The following is a 12695-nucleotide window of genomic DNA, read 5'->3' as shown; positions in this document are numbered from 1 at the left end:
TAAGATATTAACGCTATAAATATCATCATCATAGTTTTCATCTTATATTATGTCTCTTAAAATCTTACCGTATCAAATTTATTCATACACTACACTGAATTATTATTTTCAAACTCAACTTAAATTTTCGTTTAATTTCGTAGGTCGCAAAAATCACCAACGTTAATGTCTTTATTTTAAATACTCAAACCAATTTTTCAATACTAAAGCTGAGTGTTCAGAAAATGTTGAGAGCAGCATTGGTTCTGGGCGTGTTCAGAATGTTTTAAAGTAATAAGCAAACCCCTAGTGCTGTTCTTCGATGTTGGTTTCTGTTTTGAAAAGTAGATGGCTATGTGGTGTTAAAGAGATTTCTTTCTGTTGTAATTAACAGTTATCTCTTAAAAATTAGAGCAGATGCAGCCAGTTAATACTTAAAATACATTTCGTTTAAGTTTTTGTTCTGTTTCTAATTAAAAAGTGTAAATAATTAATAAATATTAAGTGTAAATTAAGGAAGAAAAAACTACAAAATTAAAAATTGCACAAGTGAAATGAATCTAATAAAATCAAAGTCATACTCATCACATCAAAAATCGCATTCCGTAAGTCCACTTTTACTTTTACTTTTGTTAACTGTTTGTTTTTGTTTTCTACGAATTACCATTCAAATAATAATTTATCAAGGTCAGTCCAATTGAACATTGTTAAAAATTTAAATCAATTAAAATAACACCATTTTTATCGTGTGGATATTGTTGCAATTTGCGAACACACAAATTAAAGTAGGTACCAGAATTTGGTAGATCATCGTTGGAGCATCACCAATATGGTAAAAAAGCATCCCACTCGAATCTCTGTTGACCCGTTGCGCGCCCCAGGATTTGATATGGATAATTATTAGGATATATGAAGGTTGGGTTAAGGTTAGTGTATATTTAGTTGGATGCCTCAATGAAGCATCATGGTGTTTGGGAGAATGGCTTTCAATAGCAAATGCGTCGTCATCTTCGCATAGGTCTTCGAAAAAGAATTTGGAAGTTTAACATTGGAGCACCACCAATATGGTGAGAAAGCATTCCACACGAATCCGTGTTGATCCATTACACGCCCCCAGAATATGTGAAGGTTGGGTTAAGTTGGAAGGTTGGGCGCCTCAATTGACTATCCCGTTTTTTGAAAGAATTTTCAGAATGGCTTTCTGTGGCAAAGTCGAGCCGTCGACGCTCGTCAGCGTCGCGTAGGTAGACGAAAAGGTATTTTCTCTGAGGTCTTTTTTCTCTTTGTTAAGTTTTTGCATTCGTAGAGAAAGTGAAATTAGAAGCGAATATCCATTGAGCTGTAGCGACCTGGTGTTTAGAGAATAATTATATGCTTTTCATTGTGCTGATGTGTTCCAACATTTGAGAGTTAACTAAAAGAAATTTTGCAACACCCTAAAATGTGTCTTCTGTTCCTTATTTTTTTATATGAAATTCAACTTGGTTTGCTTCAAAATGACCTGGTTCTCCTTTTTGTTTCCTACAGAGTTGTCGATTTAAAAGAAGTTCGGCTTTTTAAAACTAGGCCCGTGAGTCTTCCGAGATAATTTGGAAAGTGTCAGCTAATGTTTAAACAAAAATGTTTGATCTAAAATTTGTAGTTCTTGAAAAGTGGGATTTGTAGTCTTTCAAAATCTAATAGAATAAAATTGTTGTATACAATTGTAAGACACATCAACTTCGAAAGAAGTTGTGATATTGATCAATTGAAAAAATGGCAGAAAATTAAAAAATTGGCCTGATGGAAATATGTCCTGTTATCGAAATTCTGGAATTTATTTTTCGAGCCTTACAGTCTCTTGCCATAGTATTAGACGCACTGCAGCATTTTAAAATTTATTAGATTATACGCAATATTTTTAACGTTCAAGAATGGATGTATGGTTACATTTTTATGCAAGATGGAGCTCCATGCCACACAGCCAGTTTCATAAAATGTTATTTGAGGGAAGAAAACATCCCTCTGTTGGACTTGCCGGGAAAAAGCCCTGATTTGAACCCAATTGAAAACGTATGGGAGCTTATTAAGAGGGAAGTAGCTAAAGATGCGATCACTCATTGAAAGATTAATTCACGAAACATTCAAATCATGCATTGACAGTATACAAGCAAACCAAAATGAGGCTCAACAAAATATCGAAAAAAATTACAAAAATGCATTACAATATTCGAAAACCTGATTAAAATAGCTGAAAATTAAGATTTTGCAAATAATCTTAAGTGCGTCTAGCTGAGATCGCACGATCTAACGATACACGGTCAAATGTACCGATTTCGACCAAAATTTGTCTGTACACATTTGGTGACAGAAATTTTGAGCACCAAAAAAATTTGTAAGTGTTCTTACAAAAAAAAAGAATCAAAAAAGACACGGAAGCGAAGTGTTTGGGTACGGGATTGGCTCCTGAGAAGGAGTACTAATGGCGCTTGTGTAAAAACTTTGGCGGAGTTCCGAGAAATCGAAAATCAAAAATTTGTATTTAAAAATTTCATGCAAATGAATGAAACCACTTTTAATGATCTGCTTAAATTAGTTCCCCCACCAACATGCACCAAGCTATCTCAGCAAATGAAAAATTGGGAGCTCATTAAAACAAACCACATTTCGCTGAAAAGTAATTGGTTTGTGTAAATATTTTCTGCGGTTCAGTGCAAAAAAAGTTTTTTTTAACAACAACGAGAACAAAATTTTTTATAGCACGCCTGAGGTGAAAAAATCGCAGCCGACATTGCTTTCTAAAAAATTCAGCACTTTCAGCAAAACATGTGTCTGCGCGCCTTAAGTTTGGCAGAGAACACAAAAATTGGACCGCAGATGACTGGAAAAGTGTTATTTGGTCTGATAGTGTTCTCTGCAAAACTTTAGGTGATTTTGTCAATAGTTTTTGTTTGTGTTGATGTACCTAGGCTGCTTTCACATTTGCGCATTTGCTTTTTCTCTCTTTTGGCGGTCCTTGTAATCTGCGGAAGAGTATTCCCAAAGGCATGAATTGCTTTCAATTATTGTTATTAAATTAATGACGTCTTTTGTGGACCATGCCGTTGTCACATGAGGTTGTTTTTGCTTTTATTTTTGGTTGGTGTTGCTCCTTTGTCTGGTCGCCTAAATTTGTGCTCACGGAATTGGCCAAATTCATCACTTCTTCTTCATCTGTGCCCATGATCTTAAAAACTAAAGCAATATTTATCAAGTACAGTTATATTTAAAATAAATGCAAATATAATTACCAAAAATTGAATGAATAAAGCAGATGCAAAAAGCACCCACAAATGCAGGAAAGAGTCAAATGCTACATTGGCAGTATGCCGCTCAGAATTGAGGCTCTTATTAAAGCAAAAGAAGGTTCAACAAAATATTGAAAAAAAAATAAATTACAAAAATAACAACAAAAAAACTGAAAATATTAATTTAAAAAAAATCTTTAAATCTGTTCCTTTATTTAAAAGAAGTAGTTTATATTATGTGTACAAAATATTTTTAATGCATTACAATATTCGAAAACCTGATTAAAATAGCTTAAAATTTGCATAAAATCTAAAGTGCGTCTAATAATATGGCCAGGGACTGTATATGTATTAAAAATGTCTTTTACACATTTTTGGTCATATTATAAACAAAATGAAGAAAATAATGACAAAATAAATGCCTGATATTGCTCGACATAGTTTTTCTGACTGTTTGAATGAAATTTAAATTGAACTTAGTTTATTTACGTTTGAACAATTTAGAAATTTGAAATTACAAGTTTGAGACCGCATCATTAAGTATTGAATAAGGTTGGACTCTGGGAGCGTATGTAGATCTTTATTTAATGTAAATTTATTTTTATTATTATTATTTATCTATTAGCAGAAACTTAAAAGCTATTGTGTAACAGCGTTTTACCACTTCTCAAAAAAAAGTGGAAGTAGATTTTAGGAAAAAAGTAAAGTAGATTGAGAAAAATGGAAAGAGATTTCAAAAATTAACTTTTTCATATTATTCTACATATTTTTGAATTAAATTATTTGAATACAAAAATAAATCAAATTATTTAAGCCTTCATGTACTTTAAAAAGTAAATGTAACATTTCTTCAATTAAATCTTGGTTGCTGGCAACGAAAAAGCAAAGATTGGGCTCGTGTTGGTCAAATAAAATGACTTTAAGATGTTTTGATTGCATAGGACGAGTTCTACCAGAAATAGTTATTATAATCGTAATACAATTTCAGTACATCAACAAACCTTTTATCTTTGTTTTTTGACGACTTGAAAATATCTTTTCATATTGCAAAAAATCAAATTCAAAATAACACTAGAGCATGTATCCCAAAAATTCTGTGTAAAACTATTTCCTCTATTGATTTAAAATGTATAACTCATTTTGAAGATATAAAATTTCGAAAAAAATAATATTTGTGTTTAAATCAAAAATAAAAACAATGACATTTTTATCAGAAAAAAAATAGTTTAGTTCGTGACAAAACTTAAAGACAAAATAATGGTTCTAGCTGAGGTAGCCTTCTGAAGCAATACAAAAATATTATTTTATATTGAAAGAAGCTACATAAACCTCACTGCGATTTTTAATTCTCTAGAAAGTTTTAAGACTACATACAAGAGTGAGAGAAAAAATGAGTAGATTCAGTCTGTTTTTATTAAAATTGAAGTAGGTAGAAACCCAGATATTAAAAATGAACTAGATTTGAATATTTTGATGATGGTGCGAAGTAGGAAGTAGATTTTTAATTTATTTTAAACAAAAAAGAAGAAGATCTACTTAAATGGAAGTAAAGTGGTAACGCTGTTGTGTACATTAGATCACATTTTTTGTATAGAGCATAGTTTTAAAAATTTCAAGAGCAGTATTTTTCTGTCATTTTGGGGAGTATTTTGTTAAATTGAGGAATAAAACAAAAAACAACACATGCTTGGCTCATGAACAACATTGAAAACTGAAAACAATTATGTCCAAATTCGAAGTTAATTGACCTACTGCAAAATTTAATGTTCCGAAAATAGACAAATAGGAGGATCTTATGTCGTGGAAATTTTTTGCTTTCACTGCTAAAAGGCCAAAATTTTAAAATAATATGGTAATAACAAATAAAAACGATTTTAAATTCATCACTTTACGTTTATTAAATATCAAATTTTCAATTTAAATAATATTTAACATCACTGCACATTTTAATTCTTAGGTTTTTGTTCAAATAAATAAAAAACATAAGAAAAGCTCATCCCTACATATGACTTATAACAAAAAAACAACAAAAATAAAGCCTTAAACCTATAAATAAATAAATTTTCTATTCATTATTGTAAATTCGATGTTTCATATTTTCAGTTACAAAAATTAAAGGGCCAGTTATAGCTACTATCATTGAAATCGATCCGGACATTTTTTCAATCGATATTTGACAGTGTTTCCCTTTAGTTAGAAATTAAAACTAATTAAAATTAAAAAGTTTTTTAAAATAAAAAGTTCAGTTGCGAATTTATTTTCGCTAAAAATACATTTTCTATTTTCCGGACGCAAATTCATTTTCCTGATACTTTTGTGTTGAAAACTGGAACGAATCATTCCACTGATTTGTGTACCAATTTTACACAGTTCAAATAACAGATTTCTGTCAGTAAAAATTTATTTCGGTGGTTTTCAATCAGGTAATTTTTTTCAATAACAGATATTTTTGAGGATAGCTTTAAACAGCCTATCATAATAATTCCAATGTTTGTTTTCAATGATGAAAGCCAATGATAGCTATAACTAGCGCCTGAAAAAATTTTTTTGTAATTCTCGATTAAAGTTTTCTATGGCTCCCATTCTTCGGGAAAATTGTTTTTAAGAAGTTCCTTAGCAGTTAGTAAGGCATTCTCCGTTTCTACTTTGAGCGAATTTCTGTTTTTGTCTTTATAAGGCTAACATCTGAAAATATTTTCCTTCTTCCGTTGCACTGCTACGAGGCAAACTAATTAAGGCGCCAGTTATAGCTGTCATTCGTTTTCACAATAGAAAACAAACATTGGAATTTTTCTGGCCGCTTATAGCTTTCATTGAAAATTTCTGTCATTGAAAAAATTGTTCTGATTGAAAGCTAAAGAAAAATGTCTACTGACAGAAATCTGTCATTTGAATTGTGTGAATTGTAACGAAATTGGAACGATTCGTTTCACTTTTGACCATTAAAGTATCAGCTGTTCAAGAAAATGTATTTCCGCCCGGAAAATAGAAAAACACATTTTTAGAGAAATTAATGCGTAGTAAACCCTTTATTCTCAAGAAAATTCTTTGTGTGATTTCCGATCGATCAGTAAATAATTTTTATTTCTAATCAAAGGGAAAAATTTTCAAATATCGATTCAAACATTTTTCCGGATCGATTTCAATGATAGCTATAACTGGCGCCTATTGAACGGACGAATTTTTTAATCAGAGGAAATATTAAATTAAATCATTATTTGCGTTCTTTATTTGAAATATTTCGCTATTACGAACGAACATTTGGAATGGAAATAGAACACAACAGAGAAGTAAGTGGGTAAATGCAAATGATGGCTATAACAAGATGAGCAAGTTTTGCTATTGTATTTAAAATTTTGGTTTTTATTGTTAACCAAATACAAATTTCTTTTCGGTTTTATTTTTGGGAGTAGTTTTCGCAGTTGACTCTCGAAAGGAGATAAATACTACTATAGTAGCAAAAACGACAGCAGTGCCGAGGACTAGTAGCTCTGATATTAACATTATTAAATTTGATATTGGAGATTACATATGAGTTCATTAATTATTTTGATATTTTTTAAATTTGGAGTTTTTAAGATTTCTATTATATTTAGGTTTTTTGAAGTTGCATTTAATTGTTTTTTTGTTTCGGTACAGTTTTTTTAACAAATGTTGTAAATTGAGTGTTACGTTACATGAGGAGCATACGGGAGGGTTTAGTTTTTTAAGAAGATGTTCGTGTGTGATTGAAGTGTGTCCAAGTCTTAGGCGAAGAATACAATTAGTTATTTGCGTTTTTGGGATGTTTAGGTAACGAGGATGAGATCTATCGCTGTTGATTTCCTTATAATGGTGATGGTACTGACTCCAATCGTTTTAGTAAAGATATTAAAATTGTATACGAGTGAATCTTTCGTTGCTCTAGCTGAACGGTCTGCTTCTTCGTTGCCACATATACCAGTATGGCCGTGAACCTACATTAATTTTATGGTTTGGTAACTTAATGATATGGTCCCTTATTTCAAATATTAGGTCATCGTTGTAATTTGGATTGGATAGGGCTTGTAAAACGAATATGTCGGAGAAGATCATAGTATTTGTCATTTGTCAATTTGTCAGCAAGAGTAGGTTATGTAGGTTAAATTATTTAAGGCAATATTTTTTGAAAAATTTGCAATGCAAACAAAATATTTTCATACAAAAATGAAAAATTTAGTTTTCGAAAATGTGAAAATAAATTTTAGCCTCGCTTTAATTTTTTATTAATTAATTCTTTTAATTGTAAGCTTAATATTATATGTTGTCTGGTTTATGACAAAAATTAAGAATTGCCAAGACTACTTTGTTTTTAAGTGTTAACGTTTTTTTTTATTTATGTTAGCTTGTTTCCATAAATATAGTGCTAGAACCCAGAATAGTGGCCTTTAAAAATTATTGTGTGTATGGGGGCAAGCTACCCCCTAGCAAAATCGAGTCAAAAACATTATCATCATTCATCTGTTGCACAATATTCTACGAAGATATGAAAAAATCAAACATTTCAAATGTGTGTATAGACCTTTGTGGATATATTAACATCTATAGTACAGGGAGTATTCAATAGATTTTGATTCTCAATTTGATTCAAGTCCCTATAACGAGAATATTTGCTAATAACTTTAGGACAGCAACCTTAAAGGGAAAGGGAGGAGTCAAAGCAAGAAACATGCTTCATATCTTTTAATTAAAAACACAATTCGTGCACGGCACAGCAAAACGCGTAGGATAACACGGTACAGATAGCCGCAAGAAACAAACTGTCTGGCCGATTATTTATTGTCTGTGACTTTTTGTGGCACTGCCATATCCAATAGCACTACAGCAGCGCATAGCCATTCCGAATATTAAACAACCCTGCATTGTATGGCTTGGTGGCGGGTGGCAGGCAGTGACGGCACCATAACCATAACTATATTCGAGAAGGTGTATCTCCGTTGTTGGCTTCAGAAATATGCCAGCAATATTAAATTGGGAATTGCACGCCCATGCCGCTGTCACCAGAAACCCTTCTGTTCGGGTTGGCTTTGTAAAATAAGGTTCAGTGTTTGCCGCGAAGCAACTATGAGATGTGGACATCTCCCTCATGGACAGATGGGGGCAATATAGCTGCTCCGATGTATTCTAGTAATGAAAACCTTTTTGAAAATAATAAATTCTCGTTTTTCCCCCATTTGTCCTTGCATCCTGCATCTGTCCCTAAAATGTTAGATGTGTTCCTTTTTTTTATTTTTATTTTTCTTCGTTGTAGTATTTTCGGTGCTTTGTTTGGAGCGAACATTTATTTTTTCATTTTCAAAATATTCTCAAAGGAAAATGCCCTTCAGAAATATTTCAAAAAAATTTTAGTTAAAATAAAATAAATAATGTACAAAACCCATTCTAAAAATTGAAAAGCAAAAACAACCATTCGAAAGTATTTTGGGCATAATTATAGACAGAAAAGAAAACAAGGGCGAAATCTGAATGACAGATATTTGGTATTTTTGCTAAAATATATAAATGTTTCCCCTTCCCTTTCCCTTTCATGAAAAAATACTGGAAATTGAGACTAAGGTGGTGCACCTGATAAAAAAAGTCCTAGTTAATTGTTTAGTGGGGCAGGATATTTGAAAAAAGAAGTCAGTTGAGCTTGAATACAAATGCAGTAAATAACTGGTGCTACAGTTCTCAAAAAGAACCAGTTCCTAGTGACTTACAACCAGGACCGGATTTAGAGGTCCAGAGACCTCGGGGCAATAAAGAAGCGAAGTCCCTCTCGCTCCAATTTTTTTATTTTTTAAAATAAAGTAAACCATTTTTTCACGAGTTTTTCGAGTTTTTCAATAAATAATTTACTGTAAATCCAAGTAGATTCTTTTAGTACTGTTACAAACACATATATAAACGGAAAAAAGAAATATTTTTTATAATTTTCATTTTTGAAAATGAGCGCTCTCCAGTGCAATTTGTTACCATCAATGCAATTTCTAGGTTTGGGAATATAGCTCTGAAATTTTGATTTTCGAAAATTTAATAGTAAAATAGTTCCGGCGATTGATCTGTTCCAAAGTCCTTTTCCTTTTTGTATGAGTCATTCAAAGATACAAATTGAACCAACTCTTTACCAAGACTAGGCTTTAAATCATCTAGATACACTCTCGGTGTGAATCAGGAATCCAAACCTCGAACGTACAGCTTCATAGGCGTTTCAGTAAGAGAAACGGATAGCTGGGCAATGACTGGGATGAAACCGGATACTTTGTATTTTTCTTGGGTGACAGATTTACGTCTTGTTTTTTTAAGTAATCGAGTTGATTCAACCTTACATTTCTCGTTCTGGTGCGGGTGCTTGATTGTACATATTCATAAGTATGGGATATTTTTTTGGCTGCTTCCTATTATTAATCAAAATCATTTCGTTTGGATTCCACGAATGATTTTAGTGCACGCGTTGCCGATTCAAGAATCATTTTCGGGTCTTGCAACATCTTTTATGTAGCGTTGAATCGCTCCAAGATATCGTTTCAAAATGTTGCAAAAAAGCGGTTTCGACACTACTCATCTTCTGTAGAAGAGGCGTTGCTTCAATCCTCACAATGTCTTTTTGCTCTTTATTGGAAGATATGCTGGTTAAAACTTCTTCGATTTCCGAATAGCCGTTGCCTTAGGCTTTCATAGCTTCAGCTCGACAAGACCATCGAGTGTCGCTGAGCTTTTTCAAGACTAAAGACTGGCCGCTTTTATTCTCCGATAATTTCTCAACTAGAATTCAGTGCCGTTCTGTACTGGCCATTACCAATTAGTCAATAATAATTGATTTTTCCAAGAATTGAAGAACACCGATTCTTTATATACAGCAATTAATTCATATGTACATATGTATATATATATGCATAAGAAAAAAAAAATTCGAGGCACGAAATCGAATACTCCCTGAAGATGGTTAGTGAATTGGAAGTGCTTCTTATCAGGGTCATTTGAAATTTTGATATTTCACTGATTGCCTGATTGTAGTCAACAAATATAGATCAATGATTTCTGTTATTTAAGATTAATATAATTCAATAAGCATGTACAAAGTTTTGTGGGCTGTAGGTAAAGGTAAAGGTAAAAGACCAAACAAAAATACATATCAAAGGAAAAGATGTTCACTAGTTGAAATTTTGATACAAACATTTTATTGTGGGGGCCCCCGATTGTGGAGGCCCCGGGGCTTCCGCCGCGGCTGCTCTCCCCGAAATCCAGCCCTGCTTACAACTCCGTCAATAATTCGTGTGTTCGAGTAATGTCAATAAAGAGACAGTTCATATGACGAATCCGAACATGAAGCGCTTTTCAAAGAAAGATTTGCCAATTCGTCACGAAATGAAGTGCCGGTAAAAAAAGTAGTCAAGTTTCAAGAATATGATTGGCCAGGTGCCAAAAAATTCCCTTTCACTTAAGGCGTTAAATGATCAAAGTTTGAAAAGAGTTCCAAGGCAAATTAGAAAAGAAATAAGAGATATTTCTTTACAATACAGAATACAAATCGTGATGGACTTGTAGCTAGCTTGAAGAACGTTTTTTAGACAATAATGTCTTTGGCAGTTTGTAAATGATTAACAGAAGATAGATCTCAGTGAAGTAAAGCTAGGAGTTTAAAATTTGTGACACTTGAAAAACTAACTAGTTGCCTTGTACAAAATTTTCTTTTACGTTTTCTGAATAGTTTTAGAATTGTCAAAAATGGGTGCGTTGTCTATTTAGTAGACTTTTATTTTCAACTGGAACTGGTATTGATTATATGTTCACCTTCAAAGTTAGGATTAAACTTTAGAATTCTTAATAAACGCAAAAGAAGAAGTATTTATGTTTTACTAAAGCAGTTTGTCACCTTTTCGAACCTCATTTAAAACGCTATTATTTCCTTCATTGTGTTCTTCAAAGGAACTTAAATCATTTCGCTAATAAAACATCACTTCACTCCATTTTCTCCTATCTTTTCACCATGTTTTTGAATTTAAGTTCACTTTTTAATTTTATCCCCCATCATGCTCTCTATAAAGAGAAAGTAAAGTAAAAATTTATAAACATTTTTCCAAGTCTTAAAATAGGCACAGAGATTCGACAAGATAATGAAATTCATAGCTTAACTTCAACAACAATTGACTTTTTTTGGGCGACATCCAGAAGGACGAAGCGATAGCTTATGAAATCAGAAGTTCCAAGGACACAGTTCACAAAATTAGACCCAATGAGTACATTTTGTCAAGCTAATGAAAACTAAGGTCGTCTTTCATATTTCTTTTGAGTTTCATAAGTTTTTTTTTGTTGTTGTTGTTTATTCGACTTCTTTGTCAATCTAAAGAAGGCCGTCCTTACCTGAGTAGCTGAGTTTCCTAGTCCAGTTCAGAATTCCTGAAGCAGGATATTGCAAATTTGTTATACTTTTGCCGCACAGTGAACGCAAAAATAAAATGGGTTGTCTCGTTGTGTAAAATATTAAAATTTAAAATTCAAAAACATTTTTATGCATTGTGGTGACCAAGTTGATCCCAAAGGTTTTTGTGGTAGATGACTTTAGGTATTTATTTTTTCTTTTTGTGTTTAGGGTTGGCCGCATGGGACACATCCCCTAAATGGACAGTGCAGATAATAGGTTGCTCTTCCCCAAAAAGCCACTTAAAAAGTTTTCGCTCAACATTTTATTAGCATATCATTTCATATTTATAAGCTCAAGAAGTCGAAGCTGCCGCAAGAGAACATTTTCAAAAAGTTTTCCAGTCGTAACTCCTCCCTTGTCTATATTCTATAGTCTATAGTCTGTAGATGGTATACGGTATACCTCCTCTATTGCAGTTCCAAAGTCAGTGCTAACCACTCTGGGTGTGTGTCCTTTTCGGGTTTGTTATTTCTCTTATTTTCTCATTTGCGTTTTGAATTTTTTAACCTTTTTCAATATTTATGTAAATAAATATGAAATATAAATGAAGTTATGATTTGGGTAAAGTTATGAGAAGAAGAAGCAGCATAAGTTTATCAAAAATCGAATTGGATGAAAGCTATGTGCATATGGATGTGTAATTTGTGCAAACTTCTATAATCTATGTATATGTGGGGAGATTTTGATTCTTTTCAAAATTGACAAAGGACATAATTCTTCTTTTTTTTTAAATCAAACTTTATACAATTTGAGGAGATGATGTTGATTTTTGGACTTGAGAGGTTGGCTTTGAGAAAGTGTCGATTGTTTGTGTTTGAATGCTTCGTATGAACATTTGAATTGAGTGCCAATATTTTTGAGGGATTGAATAAATTTTCAAAAAATATTCAAACGATTACAATTGGAATACAGATGAATGCTGGTTCTTTGTTATTGATACATTATGGGTCTTAGTTATGCTATACTTTTTGATGAATGGTTTTTGGGAAACATGGTTTTTTTTTCGGAAGACATGTTTGCAGACTTTG

Source organism: Eupeodes corollae, chromosome 3 (genome assembly GCF_945859685.1).
Source record: "Eupeodes corollae chromosome 3, idEupCoro1.1, whole genome shotgun sequence".
NCBI classification, from domain to species: domain Eukaryota; kingdom Metazoa; phylum Arthropoda; class Insecta; order Diptera; family Syrphidae; genus Eupeodes; species Eupeodes corollae.
Note: the sequence above shows the minus strand (reverse complement) of the source record.